This window comes from Gossypium hirsutum, chromosome A09 (assembly GCF_007990345.1).
Source record: "Gossypium hirsutum isolate 1008001.06 chromosome A09, Gossypium_hirsutum_v2.1, whole genome shotgun sequence".
NCBI lineage: Eukaryota > Viridiplantae > Streptophyta > Magnoliopsida > Malvales > Malvaceae > Gossypium > Gossypium hirsutum.
In genome coordinates, this window is record NC_053432.1 from 11,433,888 (window position 1) to 11,456,098 (window position 22,211).

General features: G+C 35.2%; 1 non-coding gene and 1 pseudogene across 1 annotated transcript; one reads left to right on the top strand and one right to left on the bottom strand.

The window, feature by feature from the left end:
- LOC121205969 (uncharacterized) overlaps nt 1-3,639 on the bottom strand; it is a 46,390-nt pseudogene extending 42,751 nt beyond the window's left edge.
- Nucleotides 3,640-5,758: 2,119 nt separating this feature from the next.
- Nucleotides 5,759-5,865, top strand: LOC121207490 (small nucleolar RNA R71). Its single transcript, XR_005902579.1, has one exon. It is a non-coding gene; the product is annotated as a small nucleolar RNA R71 (small nucleolar RNA).
- Nucleotides 5,866-22,211: the final 16,346 nt, after the last annotated feature.

Below are 22,211 nucleotides of genomic sequence, written 5' to 3' on the forward strand. Positions count from 1 at the left end.
ATGCCTATGTTTTAATTCAAGACATATCAATAAAAATCATAACTTACTCAAAATTCATTCTAATAGTGGTGTGAGAAGATCACATGAGAACAAGACAAAATTCAGGGATTCCTGATAATGATATAAAAGACCCTCATACTTAAGATGTACATTGTGTTCAATATGCAAAGATAGATATATTGAAAAATATAGATCTATAATCATAAGATAGGGAGAGAAATGAAACTTCCTGAATGATGAATGAGCTCCTTGAATTGAAGTTATGGAGAATAATCGGCCAAGGCAATGATGAGAGTGGAGGAGGATACTCTGATGGTGGTAGAGGTTCATTAGTTTATAAGTCTTGCGCCAAAAGAATATTATGTCTGGTAGTAGCTATGGTCATGGTCAAGCAGGACATGGCAGTCGCGGAGAACCTTTTCCAGTGGAGTTTTTAGTTCTTAAGTGATGATAAGCTTTGGAGCTCTTTATGACTGTGATAGAATCAGGAACTTTTTAGGAAATATAAAGAAGCATAATTACTCGTAAAGAAATTGCCAAATAAAAATTATAAAATCTCAAGATAAAATAGTATTAAAAGGAAATAAAAAGTAATTTCAAAATATAAAGATAAAAATAAAATAAATAATAGGTGTTTATAAAGAACTTGGGGTACATGGCCGCAGGGCACGCCTTTGTGCCCTCATTTCAGCCCGTGCATTTCGTGGTTTTCAAAATTGGGCGCATTGGTGTACACGGACATGTTGCACGGCCATGTCAATCTTCGTTTGCCTCTCCCACACCTGTGTATACAGGTGCACACCCGTGTTATTTTGACAAGCTTGACCACGGTCGGTGGGCACGACCATGTCACACGCCCTTGTTAATTTGGCAGGATTGCCCACGGCCATGTCGCACGGCCGTGGCAACTTATCGAATCCTGTGCTGGGGAAATGTTTTTGCTCTGTTTTCACATGGCCATATCGCACTCGTGGTATGTGCAAGGCCTACGGCACGCCTGTGTACCTGGCCGTGTGGTTCTGGAAATCTTGTGTTCAGTGACTCAGTTAGTGAATTAAATGTTAAAGACTAAAATTTAAAGAAGTTAACATCGTTGGTGCTTGGGTTGCCTCCCGAGAAGTGCTTATTTATAGTCTAAGCTCGAGTCTACCTTGTGGGTATATTTAGGTAACTTCGTGGAGCTATAACTCCTCTTTATCGTCTTTGAAATTTTCACTGTTATAAATTTTGATACGATGTCCATTTACCTTAAAAGTGCCTTGTGATGGATGACTTACCTCTACTATGCCATATGGAAACACAATTTGAGTCTCGATTTATATAACCGGACAAGATCTCCAACTTCAAATGGCCTTCGTTACTTCAAACGGGCGTCGTGGCAGCGCTTCGTCGCTTCCTTGTATAGGTGCGAATTTTCATATGCATTGGCTCGCCACTTATCTAACTCGTTCAACTGCACCAACCTGTTTTCACCTGCGAATTTGGGATCAAGGTTTAGAAATTTTATAGCCCAGAATGCCTTGTGTTCTAACTCAAATGGTACTTGGCAACTTTTCCTATAAACAAGTCTATAAGGTGATGTTCTTATCGGAGTCTTAAAAGCAGTTCTATAAGCTTATAAAGCATCATCTACTTTTATTGCCCAATCCTTTCTGTTTAATTCTACTGTTTTTCTAGGATACGTTTAAGCTCTCGGTTCGTTACTTTGACTTGGCCACTAGTTTGAGGGTGATAAGGGGTAGCTGTTCTATGATGAACTCCGTATTTCTTAAGGTTCTTGTCAAATTGGGCGTTACAAAAATGAGTACCCCTATCACTGATAATTGATTTAGGTGTACCAAATCGAGGGAAAAGTTTCTTAACGAATCGTACTACTACTCTAGCATCATTAGTAGGTAAAGCTTGGGCTTCAACCCATTTGGACATATAATCAACAACTACTAAGATGTATTTATTCCTGAATGAACTAGGGAATGGACCCATGAAGTTGATACCCCAAACGTCAAATATTTCACATGAGAGCATATATGTTTGAGGTATTTCATCATGTTTGGTTATATTACTTGTCTTTTGACATTTGTCACAAGAAGTAACATACCTGTTCGCGTCTTTGAATAGAGTGGACAAATAAAAACCTGATTCGAGGACTTTATGTGCGGTCTTATTTCCACCGTAATGTCCTCCAGTCTGTCCTGAGTGATAATGTTCCAAGATTTTCAATGTTTCTATCCTTGTAACGCATCTCATAATGATTTGATCTACACATTTACGGAAAAGAAGAGGGTCTTCCCAGAAGTAGTTTTTCATATCAATGAAGAATCGCTTCTTTTGCTGATGTGTCAACCTTTTTGGGATAATGTTAGCAGATAAAAAATTTGTAATATCTGCAAACCAAGGTACCTCAAAATCAGATATAGCAAAAAATTGTTCTTCAGGGAATGAATCAATTATTTCAATGTCATCTGGCTCTTTGGTACTTGAGTTTTCAAGCCTGGAGAGATGGTCAGCCGCGAGATTTTTAGCTCCTTTCTTATCCTTAATCTCCAAGTCAAATTTCTGCAATAATAAGATCCATTGAATGAGTCAAAGTTTTGCATCAGTTTTAGTCAAAAGGTGGCGAAGAGCGGAATGGTCAGTATAAATGACAACTTTAGACAATATTAAATATGGCCTAAATTTATCGAATGCAAAAACCACAGCTAGCAGCTCTTTCTCTATGGTGGTATAGTTTTCTTGTGCGGGTGTCAAAGTTCTGCTAGCATAATAGATAGGTTGAAAATGTATCTCTTCACTGTCCCAAAACTGCACCTACTGTAAAATCACTCGCATCGTATATTAGTTCAAAAGGTGAATTCCAATCAGGTGCAGTTATAATTGGAGCTTTAGTTAGTTTATCCTTTAAAGTATTAAATGCTTCTAAACACTCCTGATCGAAATTAAAAGGCACATCTTTTTCTAGTAATTTAGTCAAAGGCTTAGCTATTTTAGAAAAGTCTTTAATAAATCTTCTATAAAAATCAGCATGTCCTAAAAAGCTTCTAATAGCCTTAACCGAATTAGGGGGAGGTAGTTTTTCAATGGATTCAATTTTAGATTTATCAACCAAAATCCCTCTACTAGAAATTTTATGTCCTAACACAATGCCTTCTTGAACCATAAAGTGACATTTTCCCAGTTAAGCACAAGGTTTGTTTCCTCACATCTTATTAACACTCGTTTTAAATTTTTGAGGCAAAGATTGAAAGAGTTATCGAAAACTGAGAAATCATCCATAAATACCTCCATGACGTCTTCTATGAGTTTATAAAAAATGGCCATCATGCAGCGCTGAAAAGTAGCAGGAGCATTACATAATCCAAAAGGCATTCTACGATGAGCAAACGTACCGTATGGACATGTAAATGTTGTCTTTTCTTGATCTTCAAGAGCTATTAGGATTTGGAAATAGCTAGAGAGTCCGTCTAAAAAACAGTAGCACATGTGCTCTGACAATCTTTCCAACATTTGGTCAATGAATGGAAGGGGGAAGTGATCTTTTCTCATGGCATCATTTAGCTTTCTATAATCAATGCACTCTCTCCAACCTGTGACTGTCCTTGTTAGGATTAATTTATTCTTCTCTTTGGCTACAACAGTCATGCCTCTTTTCTTAGGAACAACCTCCACTGGACTCACCCAAGAACTGTCAGAAATAGGATAAATAATTCCAGCATCTAGGAGTTTAATTACGTCAGCTTTAACAACTTCCTTCATGTAGGGGTTCAGTCGTCTTTGGGCTTGCATTCATGGTTTATATTCATCTTCCATTAAAATTTTGTCGGTGGAAAAAGAATGGCTGATCCCTTTAATGTCAGAAATTTTCCAAGTTATGTCCCTTTTGTGCTCTCTTAATACTTGGAGTAATTCCTCTTTCTCTTTGGGTTGCAAGTCGGATGCAATAATTACCAGTAATATAGAATTATTTCCAAGGAATGCATATTCCAAGTGATTCGGTAATTATTTAAGTTCTAGTTTGGGAGGTTCTTCAATAGAGGGTTTTTTCTTAAGTTCATCTTTTACCTTAATTCCCTCATATTCTACTAGTTTTGGGGAGGTTTCATTGGAGTTTAGTTTGGTTCCTATCTCAGAATCATCATCCAGCCCCTCCCCTTGGGCGAGACATAGTTCCATCGTGTCCTTGTGTACGATTTCCTGAAAAGAATCTTGAGTAGCATGATCAATAGAGTCGATAAAATAAAATGAGTCATCCTTTTCCCTAGAAAATCTCATGGCATCATAAATTTTAAAAATAATCTCTTTGTCACCTACTCTAAGTATCAATTTACCATCACCCACATCAATTACAGCTCTAGTAGTGGCTAAAAATGGGTGACCTAAGATTAAAGGCACCTCAACATCTTCATCCATGTCAAGCACAACAAAATCAATAGGGAATATAAATTTATCTACTTTTACAAGTACGTCCTCTATAATTCCCCTAAGATATTTAACAGATCTATCAGCTAATTGAATACTCATCCTAGTGGGTTTAGGTTCCCCAAGACCAAGTTGTTTAAACATTCTATATGGCATCAAATTAATGCTGGCGCCTAAATCAGCTAGTGCTTTATCAACATTTAAACTACCAATTAAGTAGGGAATAGTAAAACTTCCTGGATCTTTCAGTTTGGTTGGAAGTTTATTTTAGAGTATGGCTAAGCACTCCTCCTTAAGTTCCACTGTAGATAAGTCTTCAAACTTCCTTTTGTTTGTTAGAAGCTCCTTTAAAAATTTTGCACATGTAGGCATCTGCGATATAGCTTCAACAAAAGGTAAGTCAATATGCAGTTGTTTAAAAAATTTAAGAAATTTACCGAATTGTACATCCATGCGGTCTTTCTTTAACTTTGCTGGGTATGGGATTGGTGGCTTATATTCTTTTGGCATTAGATTGTCATTATTTTCGGGTTCGACCCCCTTTCTGTCAGCTTCTTGTAGTGGCTTCTTTTCAGATTCAGCTAACACTTTCCCATTCCTTAGTGTAACTACTTTCACGTGCTCTTTTGGGTTGGGTTCAGTGTTACTAGGTAAACTTCCTGGTGGTCTTTCAGAAATTAGTTTGGCGAGCTATCCTATCTAAGTTTTGAGTCCTTGTATCGTCGCTTGTTGATTCTTAAGTGCTGTCTCGGTATTCTAAAAACGAGTTTCTGACACCGAGATGAATTTTATTAGCATCTCTTCAAGGTTCGACTTTTTCTTTTGTTGGGAGGGTGGTTGTTGGTAGCCTGGAGGTGGTGGTCTCTAATTCCTTCGGCCTCCCTATGAGAAATTTGGGTGGTTCCTCCATCCTGCATTGTAAGTATTACTATAAGGATTATTTTGGGATCAAGGATTATTACCCATGTAATTTAACTACTCGTTCTCCATGTTGTGGCCATAGGGTGAGTATTTAGAATTGCTTGATCCACCTCCACTTGCTTCGCACTGCATTACTGGGTAAACCTGTGAAGAACCAAGAAAACCGTCAATTTTTCTATTCAAAAGTTTTACCTGATTAGAGAGCATAGTGACCGAATCGACGTTAAAAATGCCGGCTGTTTTCATTGGCTTTGTCCTTATGACTTTCTACTGATAATTATTTAGTTACATCTCTTCTATAAATTCATAAGCATCCTCAGATGTCTTATTATTGATAGTTCCTCCAGCAGCTGCGTCAATCATCAGTCTAGTCGAAGGATTCAGGCCATTGTGAAACGTTTGAAATTGTAGCCAGAGTGGCAACCCATGGTGAGGGAATCTTCTTAAAAGGTCCTTGTATCTCTCCCATGCATCATAGAGTGTTTCTAAATCCATCTACACAAAAGAAGAGATATCATTACATAATTTGGCTGTTTTAGCTGGCGGAAAATATTTTAATAAAAAATTGTCGGTCATTTGTTCCCAAGTAGTGATTGACCCTCGTGGTAACGAGTTCAACCACTGTTTAGCTTTGTTCCTCAATGAAAAAGGGAATAACCAAAGGCAAATGGCATCATCAGAAACGCCATTGATTTTAAAAGTGTCGCAAAACACTAAGAAATTTGCCAAATGAGCATTTGGGTCCTTGTCCTGTAAACCATCAAACTGAATAAACTGTTGGATCATTTGAATGGTGTTGGGTTTCAGTTCAAAATTATTTGCAGCAACAACAGGCCTAACTATGCTTGATTTAGTTCCTGTTAAAGAAGGTTTAGCATAATCATACATAGTACACAGAACAGGATTCTGATTAGTAGCAATCGCAAGAGGTAGCGGATTTTCCTGGTTTTCAGCCATCTCCTCGGTTGTGGTGTGAATATCGTCCTCTTGCTCTTCTTCTGTGTATCGTAAGCTTCGCCTTATTTCTCTTCGGTTTCTGTGAACTGTGCGATCGATCTCACTATCAAATAGTAAGGGTCCCGACCGGTTTCTTCTAGTCATACACTATAAAAACCTGCCAAGAACGAATAAAAGAAAAATTAGAAAAGAAAATAAAAATTTAAATTGCAAATAAAGTAAAATGGCTAAAGTAATAAAAATTGAGTGTTCCTAATATCTTAGTTCCCCGACAACGGCGCCAAAAACTTGATACGTGATATTCGTGACAGGTTTTAAAAATTTATAATTAATCATTCTTGAAACTAACCATTATCATGATGAAGGCAAGTGTACCTATCGAATAGTAGTATAGCTTTAGCAAGACCGAATTGTCGAACCCAAAGGAACCAAGAGTACTAGTAATTACTTTCTTTTTATTATCTAGCCTAAAAATTAAGGGATTTGTTTATCTAAACTAATTAACTAAACTAATAGTGCACAGAGAGAAATTGGGGGAAAGCTTTTGGGAAAATTTGATTGATTAAGACAATACCCAAGGAAAAATCCACCTAGACTTCACTTGTTATTTGACTCTGAATCAGACGATTTATTCATTTGACTTGATCTGTAGAAATCCCTAAGTTATATTATTATCTCTCTCGGGACTAATAACATCTAACCTAGGTTTATTAATTGAAATCTCTTTCTAATTAATGCTCTAGTGTTGCATTAACTCGATCTATGGATCCCCTTATTAGGTTTCACCCTAATCTGGTAAAATCTTATCACCCTATCTTTAGGCATGCAATCAACTCCGCTTAATTATGACAAATTTACTCATAGACAGGGACTTTTTCTCCTCTAAATAAGCGCATTAACTTGAATAAATATCTTGGAATATTAAGACAAGAATTAAGAACACATAATTAAGAACAAGTTAAATATTTATCATACAATTCAGATAATAATAACAATATTCGTCTTAGGTTTCATTCTCCTTAGGTATTTAGGGGGTTTAGTTCATAATTATAAGAGAAAACATCTCAGAAGAATAATGAATACAAAACATAAAGAAAACCCAAAACCCCTGAATGGAAATTGAAGGGAGATCTTCAGTCTTGACGATGAATCCGGCTTCTGAGATGGATCAATCGGCTTCCCTTGAGTAATTCCTTGCCTCCTACTCCGTGTGTATGTTCTAAGTGCCTCCTCAGGTGTTTAAATAGGCTTTATAATTCCTAAGAGCCCTCAAAAGTATCATTTTCCAAATAGGACTATACTTGGGCTTGATAGGACACGCCCGTGTGCGATTGCTCCAGACCGTGGTCAAGGCTGTTAAATAGGCATGGGCGTGTAGTCTACCCGTGTAAGTCGTGCTTCAATCTTGCCAAATGGACACGGCCATGTGGCTTACCCATGTGAGGAAGTCCAGGCCATGTTTATTTCCCATGTGGGTCTATTTTCTCCGTTTTTGGCCTATTTCTCGCTCTTTTTACTCTCATATGCTCACCTAAGTATAAAACTTGAATTAAAGAATTAGGAGCATCAAATTCACCAAATCTAAGGAGAAACCATCCATAAATGTACTAAGTATGGGATAAAAATATGTATAGATTACAGTTTATCACTTCCCGAGGTAGCAGGGGAGCAGATTTTAGCCACCAGCCTTATCTCTCTGAGGTAGCAAGGGAGTAGGCTGAAGATTGTAGCCTTATCTTCTTGAGGTAGCAAGGGAGCAGATTGAAGATTGTAGATTTTGTCTCCTTGAGATAGCAGTGGGGCAGATCGAAGACGATGAATCTTATCTTCTCGAGGTAGCAGGGGAGCAGATTTTAGCCACCAGCCTTATCTCTCTAAAGTAGCAAGGGAGTAGGCTGGAGATTGTAGTCTTATTTTCCTGACGTAGCAAGGGAGCAGATTGAAGACTGTAGATTTGTCTCCTCGAGATAGTAGTGGGGAAGATCGAAGATGATGAATCTTATCTTCTTGAGGTAGTAGGGGAGCAGATTAAAGTCACCAGCCTTATCTCCCTAAAGTTGCAGTGAAGTAGTGAGGCTATTAGCCTTATTTCCCTGAAGTAGCAGTGAAACGAGCTAAAGCTCCTTGAAGTTCCAGCAGAGTAGATTGAAGCTGCAAGTCTCTTCTCCTTGAAATTACATTGGAGTAAATAGAAGTGCTAGTTCCTATACCCCTGAAGATACAGTAGGACTAGGAACGAGGTTACCTGAAGAAGATGAACTTAAAAAAGTCAGAACCCGGCAAGACTGAGCAAAATTTGCCCTTTTAAGATCTTTGCTTCATTCTCATTACACGACAATAAGCAAAGAGGGGTAGCTGTAAGGCCCAAATTTTGCCCGGACCCATATGAAAAAGATAAAAAAATCAAAAATTATAAAATTAAATAAATTAGTCCAGTCCATTTACATACTAGCCCAAATCACATTTACACTTATAACCCAAATTACTAAATAAACACTTTAAGCCCAATTTTAACCCAAACCCGAATTGATACTTCCCTAGCCCAATTAAATAAGCCTAACCCAAAACCTACTGGCCTAATAACCCCAACCCAAATACTTGGACCCAATGGTCCAATCATGGACTCAGTAATCTAATTCCAAGACTGGCCCAAATGGCCCAAGCAAATTGAATCTTCCAGAAACCCTAGGGTTTCCCTTGTTTCTAGGCGTCGCAGCCTCTGTACACCCTAGGCACGGCCCTCTTACGGCCTCCGTACACTTCTACATCAGTCGAACCTGTGAGAAGGAATGAAGCAGCAATAACAAAATTCAGTAGTAGTATAGCTGGAAAATAAAATAGATTTGATTTTTTTTCCTTTTCTTTGATATTTAATTAGATTTGGCTATAAAAGCCAAATGAAAAATACTGTGTAAACCTTAAGCATACATGCAATACAGATAAAAAAACTAGCAAAAAGAAAAGTAGTTTATTCGAAGGCATATTTCCATGTTTTTTAGCCTACGCACATCGAATATAGCGTACATACATATATAGTTATAGAAAAAAACCATTCTTTTACCTTTTTGGGCAATCGGAAGAGAGGTAACCGAATCGTTTTCTCGATTCCTTTCAATGGTCGTGAGATTTCTGGGTGTTGTAACTGCAGATCTGAGTCGGACGAAGGAAATAGGTCGAAGAGGGCCCTTGGTTAGGTCCCAATCGTCGCGTACGACGGTGTACTGCCATGGCCCGATGATCGGAGCTTGGTCGGAGCTCAGAAAGCTAGGGAGCAAGAAGTACTCTCCTTTCTTTTTTTTTATTTTTTTATTTTTCAAGCAGAAATGAAGATTTTTTTAAAAAAATTGGTTTTTATAAGAATTACCAAATGGCTCCGTTTAGGGCAGAATTTTAAAATGTCTAAACGACGTCGTTTCACGCTAAAATTGGGCGACCCGACTCGCTGGCCAGGGATCCGCGTGTTTTCTTTGTTTTTGGGGTATTTACACCCCTAGTCCCTCTGCTTTTTCACCTTTATTTAATTTAATCCTTTTCTTTTCTTTTATTTTTTTAATTTTTCCCACGTCTTTTGTCCTTGGTTCATTTGGATCCGCATCAAAGAGCTGCGTTTTGTGAGCTTGGGGTTATTGCCCGATCAGTCCCTTTCCTTTGTGCGCACATTCCATATGGATCCTTATGCGGTTTTAATATTTAGAATTTATACATTTAATTCTATTTTGATTTTAATTTAGTCCTTTCTTGTTAATATCATTGTATTATTAAATTGATTAATTTAATACTTAAATTTTTTTATTTTTTTCTTCGTTTATTCCCTTATTATTATTTTCAAAATAAATTGTTTTTATTATATATATATATATTATTATTCTTATCATTTCCATTTCATTATTTATTTATTCCTTTTGGTATAGCTTTACATATATTTTCAAAATTAGATTATATTTTTTTATATTTGTTTACCTTAAAATTTTTATATACATTCATTTATCTTACCATTCATTTTAAATCATTTTTACATATTATTACTTTTAGCTTATTTTAATGTAATGATTATTAAAATTTGTTTTACAATTTATTTAAAATAATTTTATATACATTATTTATTCTAAACGTTTATGTTTATTTTCTATTATTGGTTATATATATTGTTTAATTCATCTTCAAATTTTGTTAGTGTGAATATTAGAATAATGTATGTTGAATGACTATTTGCCTTGTGTGTCGCAATTTGAATTCATTGTCTTTATATTGTTCATTTGTACCATATTCGATTATTTATGCATCCAACACCATGATTCATTAATGCTTTTGTAATGTGTTTTGGCAAGATAATATGTCATCATTCTTATACATGTTGTAATTTTTTTTTACTATGAATGGCTATTTGAATGTTTTAGTCCAATAAATTATCTTTTAATTAAATCATCAGCTCTTTTTATTTTTTTTAAATGGTGACGAAAGGGACCTTTCGAGAACAAGGCAATATTTTGTGTTTGGGAAATTCAAGAAATCGTGCCCTAACGTGCTGGGTTTCGATTTTTCGTTCGACCAAATGACTAAATATCCTTTGTAAAATTTCGTCTGTGTTTTCTTCAATTAATAAAGCAAGGCAATATTTCGTGTTTGGAAATTCGAGAAATCGTGCCCTAACGTGCTGGGTTTCGATTTATCGTTTGACCAAATAACTGAATATACTTTTAAAATTTCACTTCACGAATTTTGGAAATCCTGGGATGATCTTGGAATCAAGGGTTTGAAATGTCGTATCTTAACGTGTTGGATATGATATTTTATTTTTCGGAACAAGAGAATCTTAATATCCACTTCGAGTTATCCAATTTTATTAAAAGGGATTGTATTTTAAAATCTTTTCAAATTTTCGACATTAGGACATTAATTAATCAATTAGGTACCAATTTTGGGCGTTATGATAGTGCTAATCCTTCCTCGTATGTAACCGACTCCCGAACCCATTTTCTTGCATTTCGTAGGCCAAAATCAATTTTTTAATAAAACAAAATGTTTTATTAGGTGATCCAATCACACCTAAACAAAAAAAATTGGTGGTGACTCTATATTTCATTTTAAAGTCGATTCCCGTTTTTTAAAATAAAAAAATTGTTTCGACAATCATAGAATTTTTAAATTAAATTAAATGAATTTTATTTGGAATGGTGTGTCAGCATCTAATAAATTATACACCGTAATGTATGAAATATTAATCTAATAAATAATTTCTTAATGAAGTGTGAAACACTATATAATATTAAATAAGATTTAAAATAAATTATATGCTTTAATTATCATCGATGTTGTCAATCTTGTAATGCTTTTTGTTGTTTAAAATATATAATTGATCCAAATCTAATCTTTATTTAGTCAATAAAAGAAGAAAAGATGAAACTTTAAACTAAACACCAATCCAAAATCAACCTAATCTAAATGGATCTAATCAGATTAACCAAAAAAGTTAACCTTGGGATAAGCCAACTTAAATAGAATATAATTTAAAATAACTTAATTAGATAAAATTCTAATATAATTTTGTTATTATCATTTTGGATTACCACAAAGGCACTAAGCAATAAATGGTTATAGAGAAATATTTATCTAAAGGAAAAAACTATAGTGGCGCTGACATATGACTCCAAACTTGAGCAAAATATTGTAATCATGATGATCTTGTAATATTGAGAAATATAAAACTCATATTTATTCTTTTTTATACAATGCTTAAAATTACCTATAAATAGGAGGATAATATGTTTCAATGCACTCAAATCCACGTCTTCCTACATTAACAACAATGCCTAGAGCAATCGAGCTAAGACTCAAACGACAATTTTTATTATAAATTTAAAATATTGAATTTTGTATCAATTAATAGAGATAATGATAAGTGATAAAACTAACTAACATATTTTAATCTTGTTCTTAATGCATTTTTCGATGATTGTTTATACAAATTGGTGAATTTTATGCTCCTAATCCTTTAATTTCATGTTTCTATACTTATAAGTGCCGCTATAGGGCCAAAAAAATGCAGCTAAAAACCTGTTTTGTTGTAGTGGTATGTTATTCTATAAGCCCAAAGTGTGTCATCTAATCTTGTTGCCTAATCTTTCCTTTTTAGATTTACCATCTTTTCCAAAATTTCTCCCGGTTAGACACCTCTATTTGCTTTTTGGCTTGTGAGTGGTATGTTGTTGTCATTTGGTGTCTTATGTTTTATTTGGCTAAAGTTGCTTAAAACTATTTACTGTAGAGGTGGGATCCTTCATCACTTACCAAAGCACGGGGTGTTTCAAATGTATCTTCTCAGGAATCTAACTACCGCTTCTGTGTCGTTTGTAGGTAAAGCTACTGCTTCAACCCATTTAGAGACATAATCAACGGCTAACAAGATGTACTGGTTCCCAAAAGAACTTGGAAAGGGTCCCATGAATTCAATTCCCCAAATATCAAATACCTCCACTTCAAGTATCCTATTTGTGGCATTTTATCTCTTTTTCACATACTTCCAGTCCTTTGGAATTTTCTGCATTCCTGCACGAATCCATAAGCCTCTTTATTCATAGTTGGCTAGTAAAATCCCAATTGCAATATTTTCTGGGCCATTCTTTTTCCTCCGAAATGCCCACCACATACTTCCCTAATTGGTCTGTGCATTTCCGGATTACATGCGGATCTTCCCAAATGCAATTTTTTGCTTTATGCATGATCTATTTCTTTTTCTACCATGATGCTTTTGTTGGAAAAAATCCCTTGACAATGTAATTCACATTGTCCACATTCCATGGTGTTTTATTATTCCTGTACCCAATCTAATTTATATCTACCCTGAATAGTTATTCATCAATAAAGGTTTCTTTAAAATCTTCATAATTTTTCTCCCCCACTTCATTTTCTATTCTAGACAAGTGATCTGTATTTTGATTTTCTGTGTCTTTTCTATCCATTATCTATAAATCAAATTCTTTAAGCAATAGCACTCACCTCATTCGTTTGGCTTTTGTTTCTTCTTTTTCATGACGTATTTCAATGCAGAATGATCAGTGTAGACATAAACTCTATTTTCCATTACATAAAGACAAAATTTTTCACAAGAAAAAACAATAGCAAGCATTTCTTTTTCAGTAGTAGTATAATTGCACTATGTTAGGTTGAGTGTCTTACTTTTGTAGTGGATAGCGCAAAAGATGTTATTTCTTTTTTGTCCCAGCACTGCTCCTACAACAAAATCACTAGCGTCGCACATTATAATAAAATGTTCTGACCAATCAGGAGTAATGATTATAGGTGCAGAAATAAGTTTTTCTTTTATTACCTCAAAAGTTTTAATGTAGCCTCTGTCAAATATAAAAGGTGACTCTTTCTGAAGAACTTGATTCAATGGTTTAGAGATATGATCAAAATCTCTTATAAATTGCCTGTAAAACCCAACATGTCCCAAGAAATTTATTACCCCTCGAATTGTTGTGGGATTAAGAAGATTTTTGATGACTTGAATCTTTTCTTTGTACATTTCTAAACCTAATCTTGATATTTGATGGCCTAAAACCAATCCTTCCTTCACCATAAAATGACTTTTTCCTTGTTAAGCACTAGATTGGTTTCTTCACATCTTAGTAAAACTTTTTCAAGGTAATCTAAATATTCCTGAAAAAAAATCTCCATATACTAGGAAGTCGTCCATGAATACTGACAGCCTCCAGACGTACTAAAGTCCAGAATGTGAATACTGTAATGAAATATAGAAAGACAAGGCGGTTTCCGCAAGTATACGGGTTGAGTGTAATATAGTTTTACAACAAAGTAGATGAGTACAGAGGATCGTACCCAAGAGAAGAAGTGCTAGATAATTCTAACCTAAACACAACAATATCTAATTAGTACTTTTAAATTAGTTATAGTACAGAATATAAAATAATGGATTTTTAGGGTTTTTATAATAATAAAGACAAAATAACATAAAAGAAATAGATTTCAAGAGATAGAAAAGGAAGAATAAATCAACTCTTGATTATGGGTGATTTGGTTACTTCAGTAATCTCCATCGACTATCATTTTGGGTTCCTAATCAATCAACTAGTCGCTATCCTAGTAGGATCTTCCGATCTTTCACTAACATAACGAGTCAGTAAAAACTACTTATCTTTTGACTCACAGTCTAGACTGGCTTTGGTTGAAGGTGTTCACGAATGGGCCATGCTGATTTTGGGTTAATTCCCACCTTGACGACTTCCTAAGGTTGTTAGGCCTAGGTTTTGTTTCACGTTCTTCCTTTCCGAAGAAGTTGATTCATTGAGTAACCCTACAAAACAGTTAACAGATCATACCTCTACTCGCTAACCCCACATAAAAGGATTAGTTTTTCATGGCTTTCATAGATAATATAAAATTGATGTAAAGAGAAAGCATGATAATTAAATCGACAAGATAGAGTAAATGAAAAAGTTTGATTGTATTGAGATTAATCATGCATCCATATATTTTGAATGCTTCCACAATTTAGATATCTTGAAATCAATAAGAACAATTGAAGTAAATCTAAAACCTAAGAATGAAAGAAAATACTAAACTAAATTTTATACAGAGAATCTAAGCTAAAGGAATTGTGTCCATATCTGACAAAAGAGCCTATTTATGCCTTCAGGTGGCTGTCATCCTTAACCCTAGGTTAGTTGACGTTTTCGAGCTTTAAGTTTAATTGTGCAGAAGAAACACTCATGCTTTGTGTTTAGTTTCCGTCACAGAGTGGATGTCGTGACACATTAAGACTTATGTCATCACATAGCAATCAGTATACTCCTCTTCAACTATGTTCAAGGGTATGTTGCCACATCCTCAGTCTGTGTCGCGACATTGAAAGTAGTCTTAAGCTTTCTCCATTTTGCTCCCTATGTTGTGACATCGTGTAACACCCCAAACCCGGCCTGGACATTATGGCCGAATCTGGTGATGTCACATGATAGTCTTATTGAAAACGCATTGATACTTTAAAATCGTTCTAGTTATTATCTTTTCTTAACTCGGGAAAAATGTGTACTAATTGGTTTGTTTTAAACCATTTCTTTTACGCAGAAGCTTTCAAAACCAATCATTCCTAAAATAGTTTATATTTACGAAAAATTTTAGTTTATTTTAGGAAAATTGTACTTTGTTACGTTGCAGTTTATAAATCCATAAAAAAATAGTTCAAAAATCCCAAATTAAATCCAAATAGTTCCAAGGTCCAACATTTCATTAAATACAAAAAAAATGGGTAATGATGTAAAAGAAAAAACTGTAAATAAATAATTCAGTAGTGGTGGTCATCGTTGGGCCCTCCACTGCACCGATCCATCTATTGTTGGGGATTCCCTGAACAGATTAAACAGAAGGGGGTGAGTTTTCGCAAACTCAGAGCGTAATCCCCCATAGAATCAAATAATAGAATACAAATCAAATATCGTAAGTAAACAGTCCGAGCCAAAGCTCTTTACTTAAATAGTTAGGGCCTTAGCCCACTCAGATATAGAATCAGAATAGAACAGATTAACAGTGTCCCACCTACCAGCCCTACACACCACTCCGTCCAACCTAACACACCATGTGGGGATAAAATCGACCCACCCATCCCAACACAACATGCTGTACCGAATGCGACACATAATCAGATAGCCATAGCTGTGCTGCCAGATATCAGGCTTAAGAGCCTTTCAAAATACTTTCTCCAACATAACATCAACCCAACCCCGATGCAATGCAACATACATGAATGGCATCTAAAATGTAGTCTATCAGATTGTTCAAATAGTTCAGTTTTACATGCTAAGTATCACATGCTTAAATCATACACCACATAATCAGACCACGAAATTAGGGGTCTAAGTAATGCTTACCGACCCTACGACAGGTTACAATCGACTTGGGTGACCCGAGCAACCTTACAGAGTTTTCTAGAAAAATAGGCTCACACGTCCAGGTGGTCTGCCCGTGTGGCCCACACCTACGTGTGGGTTACATGGCCTGGCCCAAAATCCCACACACCAGTGTGGGCCCACATGCCTGTGTGGCCCATACAGCCTAAATTTGTTGAGCCCGTGTCTCATATACTGCCTCACCGGTCGTCACATGGCTGTGTCATGCACCCGTGTCACGCGCGCACAGCCTAGTTTGTCAACCACACAATTGTGTACTGCCACACGACCTACCACACGGGGGACTACACGCCTGTGTGGCATCGATAGTTTTGTTTTTTGGCTTTCACCGCTACTCGTTTCCTGTGTTTCCAGGTACAAACCTAGTATCGATTCGAAGCTAAGACAACCCCGAGCACTCCAGAACCTATTATTGTCCGATAAATATAGATTAAACACTTGATACACATTAAAATTGAATTGAAATAGAGAATCCTAAAAATGCATACACGGCTTACCGATAACAACTGAACTCAATCCCAATTCAGGTTGAAGAAGCGTGGCTTCCAGCCTCACAGCCTCCTCCTAAGGACGAACTAAACTCATTAAACAATGATTTTATAGTCCCAAAACCAAAGCATTACTTACACATTACTGAACGCGCGATTGCAACAAGAGAAAGGAGTTAGAGGAAAAGATGGATTAAAGAAAAAGGCGAGCAAGGAATGACTAAAATTTCAGTACTAAAACGGCAGCAAAAGGGGTAATACAAAGGGTAAAATAGCGGCTACTAGAGAGGAAAAAGAAAAGGAAAAGGCGTCAGAAAATTAGAGAGTGGAAAAAGGAAGGCCAAAATTTGCTACCCTAATATATGGGATATCTCAAATACCTTATTTTCCTCCTAGAATTGCTCCAACACTCCCCCACCGCACCACTACTACTTAGAAACCTGGTCAAAACCAACTCTTATCGAACAGATATTAAAAATTATCCTCTTTTTCCCCGTACAGGGTTTCGAACACAGGACCTCAAGCAACTTAACGCTCCACTTACCCATTAGACCAGTAGGCCCATTTTGACACATTCTTACAATTACTTAAACTTAAGCCTACTGAACAAGATTTAGGCTCTATTCGTAAAAATACCAAAAATTTACCCAAGTTGTGGCTTGAACTTAGGGCCTCACACACACACCTAAAACACTTAACCACTAAAGCAGATACATACTTGTGTAATATTAATGCAGAAACAAATTAATAAGATTTGGGGTGTTACACATCGAGTCATTTGTGTTGCGACATAGCAACCAGTATCCGTTTAGTACACCTTCTAAAGGTCTTCTGCGCACTCACTAAGTGCGTTAGCTCTCCCTTAGGCCTCATTCGGCCCCTAAGGTTAATAAAAGACTCAATGTGCATATTTTATTGAATATAAATAAAACTAAGAAAACTTAACTAAAACATAACGAAAATTTTTGTATTCAAGATCCTTAAATGCGAGAACTAGTTTAATCTACTACACTAAATTTTGGCAGATCAAATACATCTAGGCTTTCTTCCAGCATATCAACAAAAATGACACTCATGCACTTTATAAATATTGCGAGGGCATTGCATAATTCGAATGGCATTCATTTAAAAGCGTATGTGCCAAAAGGTCATGTAAATCTAGCCTTTTCTTGATCATCTGGATGTATTGGAATTTGGTGATATCCGAAATATCCATCAAGGAAACAATAGTACTCTTTTCCAACCAATCCATCCATTATTTGATCAATAAAAGGAAGAGGAAAATTATCTTTTTTTTTTGTCGCATCGTTCAATTTTTGGTAGTCAATGTATACCCTCTAACTAGTAGTTATCCTAGTCACAATTAATTCATTCTTATCATTCTCAACCACTGTCAACCCTATTTTATTTGAGACACATTGTGTAGGGCTAGCCCATTCACTTTTAGAAATCGAGTAGACAATACCCGCATCCAGCCATTTGAGTAATTCCTTTTTCTTCACTTCTTTCATAGCCAGATTTAGCAGATGCTGCTCATCTACCAATGGCTTTTTCCCTTCTTTTAATATGATATTATGCTAGCAAAATGTAGGATGATGATAGTCCATCTAATGTTTTTTTTTGTATGTGTGTTTGCTTTTAAAACACTTAATAATGCTTCTTCTTACTTAAAATCTAATCCCGCAACTATAATTGTAATGTGTTTTTCTCTCCTAAATACCCATACTTCAGATGTTCTAGTAATGGTTTCAATTCTAGTTCAAGTGGTTCAACAATGGAAGGAACCATTTTTATTGTATTTGAAATTATTTGTTCCGGTTGTTCTCTAATTTTATGCCACCAATCAAGTTGTGAGGCTGTCTCTTTATTTTCTTATTCAGTATCATCCAAATTCTCCTTATATAATTTGTATCCATTTTGTTCGGTAGAATCTCCCGTGGTTAACCCCAGGTTATTGTAGGCTTGTTCTTTTGGCTTAGATTCTACTAGTTTTGCATATTCTAATTCCTGTGTATGTCCAAAGTAAATTCATTTTCACTGAATTTTCCAATATTTCCATGACTTTTCTTAGTATCAACCTAAATATTGTTTTAAATCTTTCTCAGGCTTGCCCTAATGTTCCAGCAACCTTTTGTTTAAATTTAAATACTTTTTTGTAAGTGCTAATTACCTGAGTCATCGAAAAAACCCGGTAAAGGACTATCTGTACAAAGTCAGTCTATGTAGTGATTCTCTCTGGTGGGGGTGCATCTAACCAGGCTCTTTCTTGTCCATCTAAGGCAAATGGAATTAGTGGTAATTTAATAGCTTATATTGAGACACCATCATATGTGACAGTGTTGCATATATGTTTGAACTGCTAGAGAAAAGATACGAGATCCTCTTTTGTATAATTATTGAACCTGATATTAGAAGAAATCCATGTTAGTAATGAGGGGTTCAATTCAAAATGAGGACTATGGATCATGGGACGAGTGATACTAGGTCGCAACCAGCTCACATAAAAAGGAAGTATTCCTAGCACTTGCATCATGCTGTTAGAGGTTACATATCAAATTATGGAAATCAAATGTTAATTCGTCAAATTCCTTTGTGAGTCGTTTCCTGTGTCACCAAAAGAGCCTAGTCGTTAATATTCCTAGATAGATGATTAGCTTTACAAATAACTCCCTTATTCCCTAGAATCAAAAGGAAATAGAAGAAAAATGTTAGTCAAAATGAAATTAAAAATTATATCTATAATTTATTAATTTCCTTATTATTCTTATTAGAACATAAAAATTAAAATCAATTTACTAGGATTGCCTCCTTGGTAGCGGCGCCATCAACTTGACCGCATCTGAATGTACCAACGTCCAGAATGTGAATACTACAACTAAAAGATATGGAATCAAACCTGTGCTCGCAAGTAGGTAAGTACTTCGAGGATCATACCCGAGAGGGATGATTAGAAACGCAAATAAATCTAATTAGTACTTTAAATAAATCATATTATGAATAGATATAAATAGGATATTTTTGGGTTTTTATAATAAGGAAAAATATAAATAGAAAAAGTAAAGTGAACTTTCGGTTACTCTTGAATCAACTAATTAGCTTGCCTTGGTGATCATAACTAATTCCTATTTCAGGTTTCTCTTGAATCAACTAGTCATTTCCCTAATAGGATCTCTTGATCTTCCAAAAAACTAACGAGTCGACAAGAACTACTAATATCTTGTCCTCACAGTCCAGATCGATTCGGGGCTAAGGTGTTCACAGATAAGCCGTACCAATTTTGGGTTAATTCCCACCTAAATGACTTTCTAAGGTTGTCAAGCCTAGGGTTTAAGTTTTCCTCTCCCAAATAGCTGATCTGCTAAGAAAACCCTACATAGTAATTAATTAATCACACATCTACTCACTAATCCCCCATAAAAGGATTAGTTCCTCATGGATCTTAAGAACACAATGAACTTGATAATAAAGATAAACATAAATAATGAGTCAAGAGAAAGGCTTAAGAGATTCCTGTATTGTATTTATTAAAGCACAAAATCCACAGTAGTTTGATTACGGTTACAACCCATGTTCTTCGAAGAACACAAAATAGAGAAGAATTGAAATAAACCTAAAGCTTAAACGAAAGGAAAACTAAAAATGAGAATTACAAAGAAAACTTAAAGTATCAAAAGTTATCTTTAAACAAGTGTTTCAAGAGCCTATTTATAAAGTTAGGGTTGCCATCGTCCTCAACCCTAGGTCAGTTGATGTTCTCGTGTTTAATTTCCATTGTGCGGACCAAAACACCCTTGACTCGTAAGTGCTTCCTATGCAAGGTCGATGTAGCGACACTCTAGTCCCCGTGTCGTGACTTCAAAGGTAGTATGCATTGCTCACGGGTAGCTTCAGGGGTATGTCGCGACATCCTTTGGTTATGTCACGACATCAAAGGCTATATAGTAATTCTGGCTTTCTATTCCCTATTTTGTGACATTGAGCTCCCTGTGTTGCAGCACAACAACCAATTTTGAGTTTTTATGCCTTTGAATGGTCTCTTGCACCTTACTAAGTACGTTAGCTCGCCTTTAGGCCTTATTTGGCCCCTAAGGTCAATAAAAGACTCAAAATACACTTTTTATCGAATTTAACTAAACTAAGAAAACATAACTAAAACATATTAAAATTTCTCATATTCAAGCTTTTCAAGTATGAAAATTAGTTTAATCTACTACACCTAATTATGACATATTAGACATCTGCTGTTGTGAGATATTTGTTTATTTGTATTATGCATGATAAGTTTGATTGTATTTTGTGAAGGATTTGTACTTAAGACTCATATTGAGGAATTATGATTTAATAAAGTTTCGTTAAAGTTTATGGTATGGTTTTAAAGTATTATACTTTGAGTTGATAAAAATATCTTACTGAAATTCTATACGCCATTTGGCTTATACTCTATTTTATGTATTTTATTAAAGGCTTATTTCTAGCACTATAGTTTTACAAATATTATGTCAGAAATATTTTTGAAGAAGAATGATTTCTAAGTAGTGACATGTCTTACTTGGACTATTTTGAGGGATCAGGTTTGGCATGTTACAAGAAAGGTTGAGATCATTGATGGATTGCACACTTAGGCCTTGCCTAGACTTGTAGGGTTTGAATAAGATCAGTCATGGCTAAGGAACTTGTTGATATTGCAGTTTCCAAGAAAGAAAAAGGAAAAACTTTGATTGTGCCTAAACCAAGCAAGAAGAGGAAGGTTCTTAAAGATAGCCCTTATGATTCTTTTACTGAATCTAGTTCTAGCTTTAGTCTATCTGATGATGCTTCTCTCAAGTTAATGATGAAGTTGAGAACCAATAATCCCAATGGTCCTCTATCTACCTCTCATTAAGCAAAGAAAATCAAGAAAGTTGATGCTCATAAACTTCTCTTTTAATGTTGAAAAATCGAGTTTGGAAAACGCGACGGAAAATAAATTTAGGGAAAAACTAGAGTTCTAATTTTTTTCTAAAACAAGAACTTGGTTGCGATATCTAAAGTAATAAACACTTAATAAAAATTTTAGCTTTTCGATTCGTCTAGGATGAAAGCTTCGACCATGTAGTCTTCTCCACTATCCTCAAGCTCATGTTTGTCGAGTGTAGGCTCGCTTCGAACCAGAAAATTTTTCACAAAAATTAGCAGTGGGTAATTTTGCAATTTCTTTTAAAATTTTGGGCCAAATTCTAAATAAAAATATCTCTAGAAATTTTTTGAAATAATTTCTTTAAATAATTTTTTCTCTACAATTTTCTATTGAATTTAAGTGTGTGTAAATAATGACTCAAGGCTCTCTCTATATAGGAAGAGTTTAGAGAGTTCAACTATGATGAAACTTAATCGCTTTAATAATAAATTTTATCTAATACTATTAGATTAAATTTAATATTAAATCTTATTAAATTAATAGAATATTTATCTACAAGATAAACATTAAATTAAATTTAATATTAAGATAATCACTTTAATATTAAAT